Source organism: Hemitrygon akajei, chromosome 15 (genome assembly GCF_048418815.1).
Source record: "Hemitrygon akajei chromosome 15, sHemAka1.3, whole genome shotgun sequence".
NCBI lineage: Eukaryota > Metazoa > Chordata > Chondrichthyes > Myliobatiformes > Dasyatidae > Hemitrygon > Hemitrygon akajei.
The window spans coordinates 71,714,863-71,731,322 of record NC_133138.1 but is presented as its reverse complement, the minus strand read 5'-3'; the positions used below and the strand labels follow the sequence as shown (position 1 = coordinate 71,731,322).

Below are 16,460 nucleotides of genomic sequence, written 5' to 3'. Positions count from 1 at the left end.
CACATCATCTATTGAGAAGGGATAAAATAAGTATCAGGTTCTCATAACACGTCTTCACTTAAAAGAATCTGATGCTTATAGTTCATCTATATAGACTATGAAATTCCCAGTATAGATTTCTGAAATATGTATAAAATTCGTTAGCACAGAGCTGCACTTGTCCTCAGTGGAGCTCTGAGCTTGATGACAAATATCAATTGCAGTTTTTATTCTAGATCACTGTACACTTATAAACAGCACACACACACCTGGATTTGAGGTGAAGACAGGAACAGGACACAGCTGAACAACCTGTCCCTACCCAATATATATAGACTTGCACGTTATGAATGGCTGCATAAAGAAGACAAGATATTTATTTATTTATTGCCATACATTGTGGAATAGACCCTTCTGACTCTTTGGAGCCATGTTGCCAAGCAATTTCCTAACTTATTCCTAGCCTAGTCATGGAACAATTTACAATGACCAGTTAACCTACCAACCGCTACGTCTTTGGACTGTGGGTGGAAACTGGAGCACCCGGAGGAAACCCATGCAGGCACGGAGAGAATGTTCAAACTCCTTACAGTCAGTGGCAGGAATCGAACTGGGGTTACCGGTACTGTAAAGCGACATGCTGCCCCAGATTCCTCTCTATGTGGAGAATAATAGGGGTGAACAGAGTTCTAGCGTAAGGTGACAGGGCAGATCGGTACTTCACATAACTCATATGAACAGTTCACACTTTCACTGTTGGACTATATGCCAGCAGTATGCCGAGGCTCCAGAAGCCACTGACTCACAAAATTGATGAGGCTGACTGCTATTCAGGGTCCTCGCAATCCTCTAAGCTATTTATTGTAAAATTGTACACTTGAACTTTAAATAAATTAATCTCTTATCATTGCCACAGAAACTTCAAGGCCATCGATCACCTTATTTTACGTTAAAAGTCAGCGTAAAATAAAGTGATTGGACTATTTTGCCTCACTTCCAGCTCAGTTCTGCTCCTGCAGTTAGTTGTCAATGTCTGTCAATCGGCATTTTTTTTTTGTGCGGCCAGGAATGTTTCCTGGAAGAGATAAAAAAAATGGTTCTTCATGCTTGGACTACCTGAGACATGCCAGCAAATGAATGATCCCCAGCAAGTCACAGAGCTACGTTCTAGAAGCCAGCTGCCAATCAAGTGCTGCTCAGGTAGCCCCTGGGTAAGATCCCTCTGCTCCTAATGTGCCACAGTTGATTTGTTTCAGTTCCCATATAGTTATATGTCATATAATACCTCTGTTGTACATTGTACTTCGGTATAGTATGTTTTCAGAACAATCTCCTGTTCTGAAGAAAAGTCACCACTCTAAAACAAAATCTCTGGGAATATTCTACCAGTTTCACTGGGAGTGAATTCACTTACAAATGTCTGCACTAATGGCAGAACTTGAATCCATGATGTTCATTAGAATTAAAATTAATAGGGAAGAAAGATACAGAATCTGAATTTCAGGAAAATGATTAGAAGAGCTTTTAAGAGATTATAAATAAAATTCAATTAATCTTGCTTTTGTCAGGCCTTGTAATATTCTATGAGTTTGAAAAAAAAAACACAAGACATTCAGTGCACTAACCCTGACCATAACAGAATTCTTTCCTTAAAACCTTGATTTGCATATTCAGGTATCCTGGGGTCTGGTTTCCATAATCTCTATCCTATCTGTGATTCCCTTGCAATACTCCACCAACTTTCCATCATTTTTTTCCTTCCCTCTGGTCCATAAGTACTTCCTTTAATTCCAGTACGTTTCCTTATGACCAAAGTAGCTTCTTCCCTCTTACCTCACTCCTGTTACTTTGCTTTTCCAACATTTGACATACTCTCTATCAACTTACAGCTTCTCTGGCTCCCTCAATATTTTCCCGAGTCCTTAAAATCTCCCTACACTTTCCTTCATTCCCAAATGTTCTTCCGGTGGATAGCAGAGTGAAGCACCTCATAGAGTTTCTTCTTCACAGCTCTGGAGATCTGGGTTTAATCCAGATCTCTGGTGCTCTCTGTGTGAAGTTTGCATGCACTGCCTGTCACTGCATGGGCTCCCAAGCACTACTGGTTTGCTCCCACGTACCAAAGACTGCGGATTAGTAGATTAATTGGCCACCTGAAATTGCCCCCAGTGTTTTGGTGTATGCTTATATCTGAGGGATTTGATGAGAAATTAGCACGAGGAGATTAAAGGGAAAAATTAACGGAGTAATGGGATTGTTTTGCAAACTAACATTGAGGTGATGTGCTGAATAACCCCTTCTACATCATAACAAAATCTGAAATTGTTCTTCTGCTTCCTTTCCTTTGCCTTTAAAAAGCCATGATGAAGGAGCACAGAGGAATCAAAAGTGACCTGAATGGAGTGTTAAATGGCAAAATTCCTGATGGTAATAAGATTGGTATGCATTTCAAACTGATTACAATGAGCATCCAAAATCTTGGCTGTAGTAGTCATAGACTGGACAGGGAACCACAAGAAGAATGGCTGACAACAGTGATGCCAGTGTTTCATTTGAACTGTGAGTTTAAATGAAAGCAATATGAAAGGACTATTTAGGAATCAGAATCAGGTTTAATATTACCAGCATATGTCATGAAATTTATTGACTTTGTGGCAGCAGTACAATGCAATATATAATAATAGAGAAAAACCTGTAGATTACAGTAAGCTATATATTAAATAGTTAAATTAAAATAAATAGTGTAAAAATAGAAATAAAAAAATAGTGAGGTAGTGTTCATGGGTTCAATATCCATTCAGAAATCGGATGGCAGAGGGGAAGAAGCTGTTTCTGAATCATTGAGTGTGAGCCTTCAGGCTTCTGTGCCTCCTACCTGATAGTAGCAATGAGCACAGGGCTTGACCTTGGTGATGAGGGTCCTTAATGATTGATGCCTCCTTTTTGAGGCATTGCTCCTTGAAGATGTCCTGGATACTACAGAGGCTGGTGCTCATAATGGAGCTGCTTTTATTTACAAAAAGAAATGAGTGTAATAGGGGATAGGCATTGTATAAAAAAAAAATCCTGGACCAATCTAGTAGCAGCTAACGAACACACTGAATGCCAATGAACATTTCAAATATAAAAATGAAAGAACACTACAAGAGGACATTTGACTTGGGACTGGTCTTCAGAGAGGTATGATGTCAGTTTGGCAGCACTCCATCACACTGCCCTTTATTATTGAAAAACATAAGCAATTAGAGGCAAATTTTTGATTCAAGATTTTGACAGAACATATGCTACTTACAGTGTTAAGCATATGCAGTTAGCGTCTGAGTGCTGTTACCTTACTCTTTTGCTGTTTAATCTGAGATTTGCAATGTAATCATGAATATGGTTAAACAGTTGGGCGGGTTGATGGAGAAAAGAATGTTTTTCTTCAGTCCTTGTTTCACTACATTTTATTTGAGCATGCCACATCAGGGACTGTAAGTCTATCACTGCAAGTGTAATTTGTATATAAAATGTCACAGATAATAAATATATGTTTGCATTGAACCATAGAAGAGAAATCAAATGTATGCCATTCAGAGAAAAAGTACAAACTGAATATTTCGAAACTACATATTAAGTTCATATATACCTTGGAAAAAATCATGCTCTGCCCAGAAATACATTGATTATGATCTACAGAATAAACTGGGTCAAGCCTCCTCTTAACATAGAAATGTATAGTAGCAAATGTATGTCGCTATAAGTTACTGCAAACACTAGCAGACTGAAAGTCTGTCAAGTGTAGCAAAGCAAGAAATTCTATAAAGCTTGTGGTTATGGGTAGAATAAATGAAGGTTTCATTCATGATATTTGGTAAAAAATTGTCTTAATCAAGCTAATAACAATGTTTAATATGTTAGCTAAAGCTGAAGAAAATAAACTGATGTTTTAAAGCGTATTTTTGAGTTTAATTCTGTTTAAGAGATTCCAGCCAGTCCATTGAATAACTAAAGGGCCAGATTCAGAATTCAACAAAGATTCTACATGGTGAGAACTTACTATCTTGACAGGAATGTATGAGGAACGTCTGGTAGCTCTTGGGTTGTATTCACTGGAGTTCAGGAGAATGAGGGGTGATCTCATAGAAACATTCTGAATGTTAAAAGGCCTGAACAGATTGGATATGGCAAAGTTATTTCCCATGGTAAGGGAGCCTAGGACAAGAGGGCATGACTTCAGGATTGAAGGACGTCCATTTAGAACAGAGGTGCTGAGAAATTACTTTAGCCAGAGGGTGGTAAACCTGTGGAATTTGTTACCACAAGTGACTGTGGAGGCCAAGTCATTGGGTGTATTTAAGGCAAAGATAGATGGGTTCTTGATTAACCAGGGCATCAAAGGGTATGGGGAGAAGGCAGGGGAGTGGGGATGACTGGAAGAATTAAATCAGCCCATCATTGAATGGCAGAGCAGACTCGATTGGGTGAATGGCCTAGTTCTTCTCCTATATCTTCTGGTCTTGTGGTCTAAGTTCAGTGTTGAATGTATTACTTTTATTCCTTGAGAAATTCTGCTCCTTTCTTTGTAGGGACTTGTTATTTATCACCTTGCAGTGTTTGGTATGTACCAAAAACCAGAATTGCATTTGCCTTTTCCTTGTGGTGTTTCCTCCACTCCTTCACATTCTCCTTGTTTTCTTAAAACCTGCTCCAGCAGTAACTTTTCAAGTTCTGATGAAAGATGCATGCCCAGGCAAAGTTGTTTCTGTTTCATTGCAGTAGTCCCTAAATCCATGGCTGGTAGTGGTAATTTCTGCTATTTCTCATTTACATCAAATGGTAACAGGACAACTTATTTAATTTAATTCATTGGTTCAATCCACTTAAGATAAGCTATTGATGTTTTACTTTTGTAGAAAAAACATTGTTTTAAATAATTTTGCAGTAATATGTTTGTTTCTAAACAGTTTGTTGAGACTTCTGAATGTTTGTTGGATGTCAAGGAGCTGTGGGGGGATTTGATGGCTATCCAAGCCATTCTGAGAGTACAGCTGGCCACTGGTGCTTTGCTACTTTGGTTAGGGTACAATTAATGCACTGGCCTGAATTGAGATGTCCTTTGTAGCATCAGAAATAACTACTTCAGCCTTTTTAACAATAAAATTCTGACTGGTCTATGCTGGGTCTACATGTCCTCATTTTTATTTTTGCTTCGTCTTATGATGCACTATCAATAACTCCAAAAGACTGGAAGTAGAGTAAATACAGAAAGGCTTTTATTAGCAGTAAAACGGAGCACATCCATGCTGGATGACTGCCCTGGACTGTGGGAGGAGCAGTGACACAATCACCTTTATCCAGGGGTCCGTGAGAGGAGCCACAGGAGCAGTCAGCAGAGAGACGTGTCCAGACAGATATACATGGTTTACCACATCTTCTAACATATATTTTCAATCTAAAAGAGGTCAGTGAGTATATTTCAAAGAGAAACGAAGAGGTCTTTTCTCAGATGTGCAGGTAGTCAGATCACAGCTTTGTGAGGATTGCAGGCTTCGTTGTGTCTAGGGACACACAGCACGGCAACAAATCCTTCTGCTCCTATGCGCCTGTGCTGCCCAATTACACCTAACTGACCAATCAACCTGCTAATCCATATGTCAGGGAATGTGGGAGGAAATCAAAACACCTGGACGAAAGCAACACAGTCACAGAGAGAACATATAAATTCCTTACAGACAGTGGCAGGAATCGAACCCAGCTCTTTGGTGCTGTAATAGCATTACACTAACCACTGTGCTACTGTGCCATCCCATTGGATACATCTGAACACTAAAACCAATTAAATCTTCCAATTCTTCAAAATCCAGTTGTTGTTCAGTGTTCTCCAGTGAATCAATATCCAAAGTGTAATCATGCCTTCATTCTCTGGATGTTTGTTTTGGTGGGTGCTTTTAAACCGAAACAATAAGCAAAATGGAGAAGAAATCAGCGTTGTCCTTCACGTGGCTGCACTGCTCGAATGTCCCTTGCTGGATTTGGCAGAGTCTCTGTCGTCTGCTACATGATGCATATCCTTGTGTTTATGAAGGGGAAGTCAGTGCTCTCCACCATATGTTCAGCAGAGAATGCAGAAGATTGGAGGAAGTGAAGAGACAACCTATATGACACAATTCTGCTTGGTCTATCTGAAAAAGATAAATTCCTGTAACATCATCCTTAATTTTCCATTCATCAACCTTGACTCTTTCATCTTTAATCATCATTGCATCAGCAGTAAAATCTGTCACAACCCAGGGGCACTTTCTTTTTGAAGAGATTTGTTATTTTAGTCAGTATATGGACTGTATTTTCTTGGTGTTGCCTTGTGGATATGTAGTATTCTTTGTGTAACACCCTGGGGAAAGGTTTCATTGCTAATGTAGTAGCTTTTCTGTAGCAGCAGGGTTTGGGTTATGGCTAGAGATAACAGTGGATTTGGAATACGTGCCGTCCAATGAAGGGAGTGTTTTATTTTCTTGTGTACCTGAGACCAAGGTGATCTGGGTCTTTTGTTTGGCAGAAGATGGGGAGAGAGAGAGAAGATGCCAGAACAGGAGAGGTCGTAGACACCAGGATGGAGTGGACTTGGAGTGGGACTGGGAGTTGACGAAGCCCGAGGAAATCAATAAAGGACCAACGGAAGGGAAATTATGAGCTCCAACTAGTGCACATTAGACTGTTTCATTAAAATGGGCCCTTTTTTGTTTCTCTTTACTAACCCTTTAGTTAAATTAAGAATTACAAAGCTGCATTGTTTACTTGCATATGGTGTACTGTCTGTTATTTTGTGGTACTGATTTGTAACGGGGAACAGATCACACAGCATCCACCCAAACAAGAGGTTTTGCAACTCAGATTTGACATGCTTGGCAGGGCCAGAAACTGTCTTTCCAAGACTAACGCCACTGGCTGAATCTGAGGGTTATGCTTGGATTGTTTATCTTTGAACTAGATCAGGGTTTTCAATCTGTTTTGCAGGTGTCTCATTTGGTATCACGGGGATTGTTAAACTCCCTTTGTATTTATCACTTTTGTTCTACTTGGGGTAATTTAGCACAGGATTTTCAATGTCTTGTATTGTCATTGTTGGCTTTGGGGATTATTGCTTCACTGGACACCACGGCTGTCTGATTGGTGCTGAATTCCTATGTGGTCCAGGGTGTATTTCTGGTGGGGGTGGGGGGGAAGGCTTGCCAACCCCTCTTTGCTGGGTCATTGTGGATCATTGCCTAATGAGTCATCAGTGATTTCAGTTCGTCAAGGTTCAGCACAGTTTGCCTGAGCTCATATTAGATTCTTTGGTTAATTTCTGTAATAAATCTTTAGTTTTCTTTGAATTAGCAAAGTCTTTGTGATTCCTGCACTTGAGTTTGCTAGCGGCCCTCACAAAAACTGGGTTGAAACAAATTCCAAGTTTATTAATTAGATCTTGCCATATTCCATCCAATGTTCAAGCCGGGTGCCTTGCCTTAATGGTTGTCTTCCTGGGGCCTTTTTAAGCTGCTACATGCAGTACAAGTTCAAAGGTTACTGAATGTCAGTGGAGGGCGGCGCTTAGGAGGATGACGGTGCCTAACGGCGACTCCTTTGCTTACATCTTTGGAAACAGCTCTATTTCTGTCTTTAATATCTCTTTTTTTCCCCCCTTTTCTGTGTTCTTTTGTAGACCATGACCTGAAGTTGCATGCTGACTTTGGTTCTTTGCGGGAATGGGACCCGCTTCCGGGGTCACAGAACCGGCTGCTTTTCGATATGTCGAGGATGCGGCCTTGGTGGCTAGTACATCTTCGGGGTGCCAGATTTCCGTGGCTCTGGAGGTGGGCAGACTTGTGGTCGGTGCCGCCAACTGGTGCGTTGTGGGAGACGGAAGATTGAAAACAGCGAGCTGACTGCTGGCTGTGTACCCAGAGACCCAAGTTCTTTGGGCACCGAGCTTGGAAAAAGTGACACAACAGACATTTAACACCATAAGTTGGTGGGTTGCTTTGCTCTGTCTCCCCCCTCACTGTGAAATGGGGACATCTCTTTTTCCCTTATTAGGGAGAGAGAGAGCCTGTGGTATGTTGACTACCGGGTGAACAGTACTGTTTTGGGTAATGCAAATCTTTATCTTTATTGATGCTTTGCTGCACGCTGAGTGCTCGGTGGGGGTTGCTGATGCTCTTTTACTGGTGTGGAGGTGTGGATTGTTGCTTTGCTGCTGCTTGTGTATGGGAGGGAGAGCTGGAGCTGGGGAGAGCTTTGGGTTCTAACATTTTAATGGTCAGTCTTTCTTTTGGACACTCCTCTGTTTGTGGATGTTAGTGAAGAAAAAGAACTTTAGGATGTGTATTGTATACATTTCTTGACATTGACTGTACTTATTGGAGAGCCTGAAAATGTCTGTGAACAAAAGGACAAGGTAATAAAATCCTGCCTGAGGAGTGCTTCATCCTAGTGTCAGTGAAAGGAGTTTGGCCTGGCTGGGTGAGGAGCAGGGCTGTGTGGAGATACACCGTTTTCCTGAAAGGGGACAGTTCGTTTGTATTCCATTGAACTTCTGAGCCTCTGGGATGGTGCCTCAGGCTTCGCAGTAATCTGGTGGAAGCCTGATTGTCAGTCCACCATGAAATCTCTAATCTTTTTGTCCAAAGTGATTGACAGGCATGAGTTAATAATACAGCAGTCAGAACTTCCAGCACAGTCATTCATTACAAATGCAAGAAAGTCTGCAGATGCTGGAATTCCAAAGCAACACACACAAAATGATGGAGGACCTCAGCAGGCCAGGCAGCATCTATGGAAAAGAATAAGTAGTCGACATTTTTGGCCAAGATCCTCCTTCAGGATTGTCATTGGTTGTCACTTGTGCTATAACCAATGCTCTGAAATCACCATTAGCCTTGAATAATAGTTCTGATTATCAGTGTGAAAATGGATTTTCAGGCAAGATAGACAAAGGAGAGCCAGTGGATGACGTTTACTTGGATTTTCAGAAGGCTTTGAAAAGGTATCACACTTGAGGCTGCTTAACAGGGTAAGAGCCCATAGCATTACAGGACAGATACTAACATGGATAGAAGATTAGCTGATTGGCAGGAGGTAAAGAGCTCGAATAAAGGCTGGCCTATTCTGGTTGGCTGCTAGTGAGAAGTGGTGTTTCACAGGGGTCACTGTTGGGACGGCTTCTTTTCATGTTATACGTCAAGGATTTGGATGACAGAACTGATAGCTTTGTGGCCAAGTTTGTGGACAATACAAAGATAGGTGGAGGGGTAGGTAATGTTGAGGAAGTAAGGAGTCTGCAGAAAGACTTGGACAGATTGAAAGAATAGGTAAAGAAGTGGCAGATAGAATTTCATGCAGGGAAGTGTATGGTCATGCACTGGTAGAAGAAATGAAAAGGTTGACTATTTTCTAAATGCAGAGAATATACAAAACTGAGGCACAAAGGGATTTGGGAGTCTTTGTGCAGGATTCTCTGAAGGTTAACTTGCAGGTTGAGTCAGTGATGAGGAAGTCACATGCAACGTTAGTATTTATTTTGAGAGGACTAGAGTATAAGAGCAAGGATGTGATGCTGAGCTTTATAAGGCATTAGTTAGACTGCAGTTAGAGATTTGTGAGCAGTTTTGGGGCACTTAAAAGATGTGCTGGCATTGGGGAGGGTCCAGAAGAAGTCCATGACAATGATTCTGTGAATGAAAAGGTTAATGTATGAGGGGCGTTTGATGGTTCTGGGACTATGCCCACTGGGGTTTAGAAGAATGAAGGAGGATCTCACAAGTCCTATCAAATATTGAAAGACCTTGACAGAGTGGATATGCACGGGGTGTTCCTTATAGTGTGGTAGTCCAGGACCAGACGGCGCATCCTCAGAATAGAGGGGTGCCCATTTAGGATGGAGATGAGAAGGAATCCCTTTAGCCAGAGGATGGTGAACCTGTGGAATCCATTGCCAGGGCTGGCTGTGGAGGCCAAGCCACTGAGTATATTTAAAGAAGAGATTGATAGGTTCTTGGTTAGTCTTGGAATCCAAGGTTACAGGGAGTAGGCTGAAGAATAGGGTTGAGAAGGATAATAAATCAGCCATGATTGAATGATGGAGCAGATTTGATGGGCCAAGTGGCCTAATTCTGCTCCTGACTTATGCTCTTGTGGACTCTCGCTCAGGATCTTTGTATTGCAAAATGAGCAGCACAGATCTTCACTTCTGCCCTTCACCCCTGAACATAGAACCGTGCAGTTCAGTACAGATCCTTTTGCCAATGACATTGTGCTGACCTATATAAATATATTCTATGACCAGTCTAACCCTTCCCTCTTGCATAGCCCCAAAGCCTCCATTTTCCTTCCATCCATGTGCCTTTCTAAGATACTCTTGAATATCCCTAATGTATTATCTTCAACCACCACCATCCACTGGGAAATTTTGTGTTGTGGACAGAGTGCACATGAGGAAAGCAAGCAGTGTATGCATGTACCACTTGCAAACTGTAAATCAGGAGAGACATTAGGTGAAAGGAATGGTAGGAAAAAGAGGAAAAAGCCTTGCTGCTGGCTATGGTCTCAGTAATGGGATCCTTGTGGTGGTCAGCACCCCTCTGACTTGGAAGTTAGGGTAGATGTTGTACCTCCTCACCACATCCAATTAGCTTTGGCTATGTCCAATTATATGTCATCTTGTCGTGGGCCAGAAATAGTCTTATTGAATTTTGTGGTGTGTATTTATGAGATGTTACTATCATGGTTGGATAGCTACCAGTGAGAAGTTGGTATGAATCACTGGGAAATAGATTGTATTGCAGTGAAGTATTGTATGTGGTTTTGAGCTCTTAACAATGAAGAATGGTGGCTGTGTGATGAGTGTGTCGTCAATTGTTCCTTCCCTTGGCTAAAGATGGAACTTTTAGATGGAGGTTCTGGATGATGAAGGTGTATTTGTTGACCTATCATGGGACTTCACTGAGCATCTTGCAACACTGAGGCTTAACTCCTAGCATTGACCTCCAAGGCATCAGAGCATGAATCTGGAGGGCTTTCAGACCCCTGCAGATACTAAGTGTTGTCCTTCCCTTCAGCCTTCTCTGTAGAGGCCCCCAGTGGAAGTTCTGAAAAGCAGGGTCAGTTGACTCCTATGCCATGCCATTCTTAATGGATTTAAGCACATTTGTAGAATGCCTGTCAGAGCCTGCTCCAGCCACATTGCACCTTCTCTTTAATAGGTGCAAGTTGGCTTTAAACAGTAGGGTTAGTTTTAACTGGAACTACTCAACCACAATGGAGTATTCTGTTGAAATGTTCCCCCAATGAGTACTGTGGGTACTGGCTGGTCACTACACTCATTAAACTTAACTGAGTGTTTGGTTAATACCAAACAGATCTGAATTAATTGTGCATCACAATTTCTGCACCTGTTTTGTGAGTGTTTAGCTTACTAATTCTCCTGCACCATTTCCTCATTCATTTTAGTGAATGTGGCTCCAATGGAGGTCAAAGTCAACAGGTTCACCTTGGTTTATTTGTGTGAATTTATTCAGGAAGTGGAAAAATAATTGGAGTGCCAAAGGGAACCTTTCAGTAATCATGCTCCCCTGGATCATTATGTTTTGCCTTTATGAATTCTGTTCCTATTCTATAAAAAGAAAATGTAAGGAAAATAATTAAATTCTATAAATGTCCTAATTTAATTATGTTCAGTTTTACGCAGTCACCAAGTTGAGAAAGTCAAACAAAGTGGCATGTAATATTTTCATAAATATTGGAACTGTGTTAAAGAACTCAAAAATGTATGGTTAATGATTGCTCTTGTATATATTTTCTGAGTCTTAGATTTCAAACTTGGCAGTGACGACAAAATGATAAATGATATCAATTGTTATTGCCAACAGCAAATTTAATAAATGTGTGCCTCTGAGAACAAACAACACATTCTATTTCAATACTGTGTGCGAGGGGCCAGCTCCTTGAGTGAGCATGCTTTGCAACCTGTTATTGGGAAGCTACAATAATCCAAGGTGAAGGACTGAAGTCAGTGTTATACATTTCTGAAATTGCTCGTGAAAGGTCGGCATCCTCGCATACTGGAAAGGGGAGGAGAAAAATGACCTGAACTAAGCTTGACTTAACTTTCACAGTGAAACCATGCAATCTAATTTCTGTTATTGCCTTATGTGTGTAAGTAATAAATAGAAAGACTTGGTAAACATTGTATCATTAAGAGTGTCCCATTTAATGGATTTCATTATTTCTGTTGAATGTATCTGAAAATGTCTCTGGGGAGCTGTAGCTTTGCATGCAGAACACTTTCAATACCAAGTAGCAGGCAATCTGATTTGTTCTATTTATACTGGGCAGCAGAATTCAAAGTGACTGTGCTATTGTAGGTATCATTAGCTGAAAATATGCAGGACATCAATCAAAATGTTAGAAGGAAATAATATCTTCTGTGCTTCTTTCTCTTTATTTTGTTTTTCTGATATGCAATTGTCATCTACATTCTAATAAATAACAATAAAAGACACACTAGGTATATACAGAGTCACTTTGCAGGATCCTTTGGAGTCATTTACTTAAGATTGGCTATTAAGCCTTTCTAATCAATCTAACATATCAGCATGTTCCCAAAACCCTAGTTCCGGTCTTCTGATGGTTCATTTAATTGCTCAGGAGCACGTCATTTTTATTTTTATATTGGGGCATATGGTGCTGTGTTACATACGATAGCCTGGTAAAGAAGGGAGGACATTCAGTGCGGTATTAAGGTGAATGCTCTGCTCTTCCTTGGATATCTGACAAACTGTAACCATGGATGTGATTATTCTGAGGAGCCACTTGCAGTGTGCATCTATTCAATTATCAATTGCAAAGGTCAGGGATCTGTTCAACCATATCGCAGCCAGCTAGTATCATACTTTGGTAGAATGCCTCTCCTCAAACAATAATTTCAATGCCAGTGTTCTGTGAGCCTGTCTGTTATGCATGACTGATTTCTTCTATATTTCCATTTTCTCCAGGTTTTTTGTTTAGAAGGAGGCAGTGCCTATTATTAATTAACTATCCAACAAGCTTTTTAGCTTTTCTGGAATTTATAATCATTAGTTCAGGGATCTGAGCATCCCTTGTGGCATTGCAATGATGAACAGCAACAGACAGATTTACAGCAGTCTGCACAAGTTCTGGTGGGTTGGGAAGGGCATTGAGCATGGGGAGAATTGCCTTCCACTACAATGGGGAAACTGGAATTCCTGGTTGGAGTTTGAAATATGCCATTACACAATGAAGCAAATGACTCTGTTAGGGAAACTCTAGGAGGAAGAAATGAATGGTCTGATCAAACAGGGTCTGTTCTAATTCCCCTGTAAATCTCCAGTACAAGCTCTGCTATATCTTTAGCAGTGACCTAGGCTCCACCTCCCGCAGTATGTTGCTAAAGGAACAATGTATGCATATTGGAAATGAGGGTGTGATAAAATGTTGAAGTGGAAAGATCAAGGGAACATGGGGTGGGTGGGGGGGGGGGTTGCTTGGAGGGATATGGGCCGAACACAGGAAACTGGCAATAGCTGAGTGGATGTTATGGGCATTGGACCATAGGACTGTATTGTTCCATTGTTCTAATAAAATATCTTTGAAATTGTTGTTTCTGAATGTACTGATTAATAAAGAAAAATGTTCTTTTAACCATGATGCCTTTTTCAATAATGCCTCAAAATGCTTTATGTTCATTCACATGGTAAGAACATCATTAGCAAAGGTAATATTGATTTCACTTAGGAAAGTGGTGGTGAGCTGTCTTCCTAAATCTGTAATTAATGTGCTGTGTTAGGTCGGGAGTTACATTATTGAGAGTGAGAATATGGAGTCAGTGACATATTTCCAGGTCTGGGCCTCCGGAGGCAGAAGTGTTCTGATGCACTTTAGCCTTTTGGGTGGTGAAGATTTGGTTGGAAACACTTTGAAATATTGTTGTGTTAGGTTGCGTGGGATTTGGGGGTAGTTAGATAGTGAAGTGAATTCAGAATTTGCTCGATAAGAAACAGGGTGATAGTTACAGGTTATACCTCTGATTAAATAGTATGACTAATGGGGTGCCCTAGGAGTCGATGTTGGAACCTGTTGTTCATTATTTATGTAAATGATTTGGATATGAATGTACATAGCAATTAGCAAATTGAATTGGGGGGGTCTTGTTGATGGTGAAGCAGGTAACAGTGAATTACAAAGAAATCATGATCATTTAGGGGATGGGCTGAGGAATGGCAAATGGATTTCAATTTAAGTAAGTGTGAGGTGATGCATTTAGGACAGTCAAACCAAGGTGGGACTTGTATAACAAATAGCAAGGTACTGATGAGTGTGGTGCAACAGAGGGATCTGGGATTCTAGGCGCAGTTTGCTGAATCAGCTGCACCGGTAGATAGGATATTGAAACAGGCATTTAGAATGCTGGTCTTCATCTATCAGGGCATTATGCTTAGGAGTATGGACATTATTCTGCAATTGTACAAGTTGTGGTGAGACCACACTTGGAGTATTGTATACGGATTTGGTCATGCAGTTGTTGGAAAGACATGATCAATTTGGAGGGGGTGTAGAAGAAATGTATAAGAATGATGCCTGGACTGGAGGGCCTGATTTGCAGGGAGAGGTTGGTTACACTAATCTTTATTCCTTGGAATGAGGGGAATGAGAGGAAACCTTACACAAGCTTATAACATAATGAGGGATGTGGATCAGCAGGACATTCAAAGTATTTTCCTCAGGGTTGGGGAGATCAAAACTAGACATAAGAGGGGGAGAAAGATACAAGGAAAAAGATTTAAAGGAGATGAGAGAAAACTTTTTTTATACAGAGGGCAGTGAGTAACTGGAATGAACTGCCAGAAAAGTGGGCAAGATGGGTAGAGTGGCAACATTTAAGAGGTGTTTGGTACATGGAGGAGAAGCACAAAGGGTTATGGGCTGAAGACTGGAAACTGGGACTAGCAGAGCAGGTGCTGTGGTCAGTATAGACCAGCTGGGTCTAAGGATCTGTTTCCATGCTGTGTTACACTATGACTCTACATTGCTCAATGGTCTGCCAATTGATTTGAAATGCTATCAGCGTTGTTATATAGAGAAATATTTTTTTCACAGCAAAAGCTACAAGGTTAACTGAGCAGCTGATTTTCTTTCTGTATTATTCTGTCAGGGAGTGATGTTGTTCAGAACACCTACAGAACTTGTGTTGCAGTTGCATTTGTACAAGATGTTGGTGAGACTGTAGACTTGTGTTCAGTTTTCATTACTACAGGAAAGATGCCATTAAGATGGGAAGACTGCAGAGAGATTGACGAGGATGTTGTTTGGCAGGACTCAAAGGACTGTGTTATGGAGAGACATTGAGCAGGTTAGGATTTTATTCAATGAAGTGTAGAATAAGAAGGGATCTTATGGTGATGTACTGTAAAAAATCATGGGGGTGGGGTGGAATAGACAAGTAGAATATGCACAAACTTTTTCCCCAGTTTTGGGGAATCAAGAATAAGAGGACCTGGGTTTAGCGTGAGAGGGGAGAGAATTAATTGGAACCTGTGAGGCAACTTTTTCATCCAGAGGGTGGTCAATACATGAATGAGCAGCCAGAGGAAGTGGTTGCAGCAGGTACACTAACTATGTTAGCCATGGCAAGTACATGGATAGGGATGTTTTAGAGGGATATGGACCAAATGCAGGCAATGGGAATGTTCATCAGCATGGACCTGTTTCCACACAGTATGACTCTGTGAATAAGACCTCCTCCCCATCTGACTATATTGTCTTAGCATAATTTTCAATCTGAAAAATGGCACCTCCTGTGTGTCATTGTACAATGTCTGTCCGGTTTCCTGGACTTGGATAGAAACATAGAAACATAGAAAAGAGGTGCAGGAGTAGGCCATTTGGCCCTTCGAGCCTGCACCGCCATTCAGTATGATCATAGCTGATCATCCAACTCAGAACCCTGTACCTATTTTCTCTCCATACCCCCTGATCCCTTTAGCCACAAGGGCCATATGATGTACCTTATGATTAACGAGTCAGTTCACTGGCAATTGGTTGAAGTTGTCAAAAGAATAAAATGAATATTTATTTTTATGTAGTGCCTTTCACAATTTCATTGTATCTCAAGATGCTTTACCATACAACTAATAAGAAACCTTGGGATTGTACCTAATGTTGAAACATGGCAGTTAAACTCCTACAATTAGTAACAGGATGAAGAAGTGTTTATCAAATTTATTGATGGTGGTTAAAGGAGATATATTGATCAGTAAACTTGGGTTGCTGTTGCTCATATAAGAGGTTGGTTGTTACATAAATTGAATACAGAATAATAGCCAAATAAGTTGAAATAAAGCTGTAAAAATGCTTAACTCAGTAATGCCACTACAGTTTTAGTTCAATTTTTAATGTGGAATTAAAAATTCACACTGCCAATTGAGTTATGGTTAGATGATATA

The 16,460-nt window shown here is 40.7% G+C and overlaps 1 long non-coding RNA gene across 1 annotated transcript in view; it reads right to left on the bottom strand.

Moving 5' to 3' along the window:
* Nucleotides 1-5,235: 5,235 nt before the first annotated feature.
* The window catches only part of LOC140739443 (uncharacterized), a 32,106-nt gene continuing 20,881 nt past the window's right edge, over nucleotides 5,236-16,460 (bottom strand). Inside the window, exon 3 of the long non-coding RNA XR_012101641.1 lies at nucleotides 5,236-6,143. This is a non-coding gene — a long non-coding RNA (uncharacterized lncRNA). The remainder of the gene's footprint in view (nucleotides 6,144-16,460) is intronic.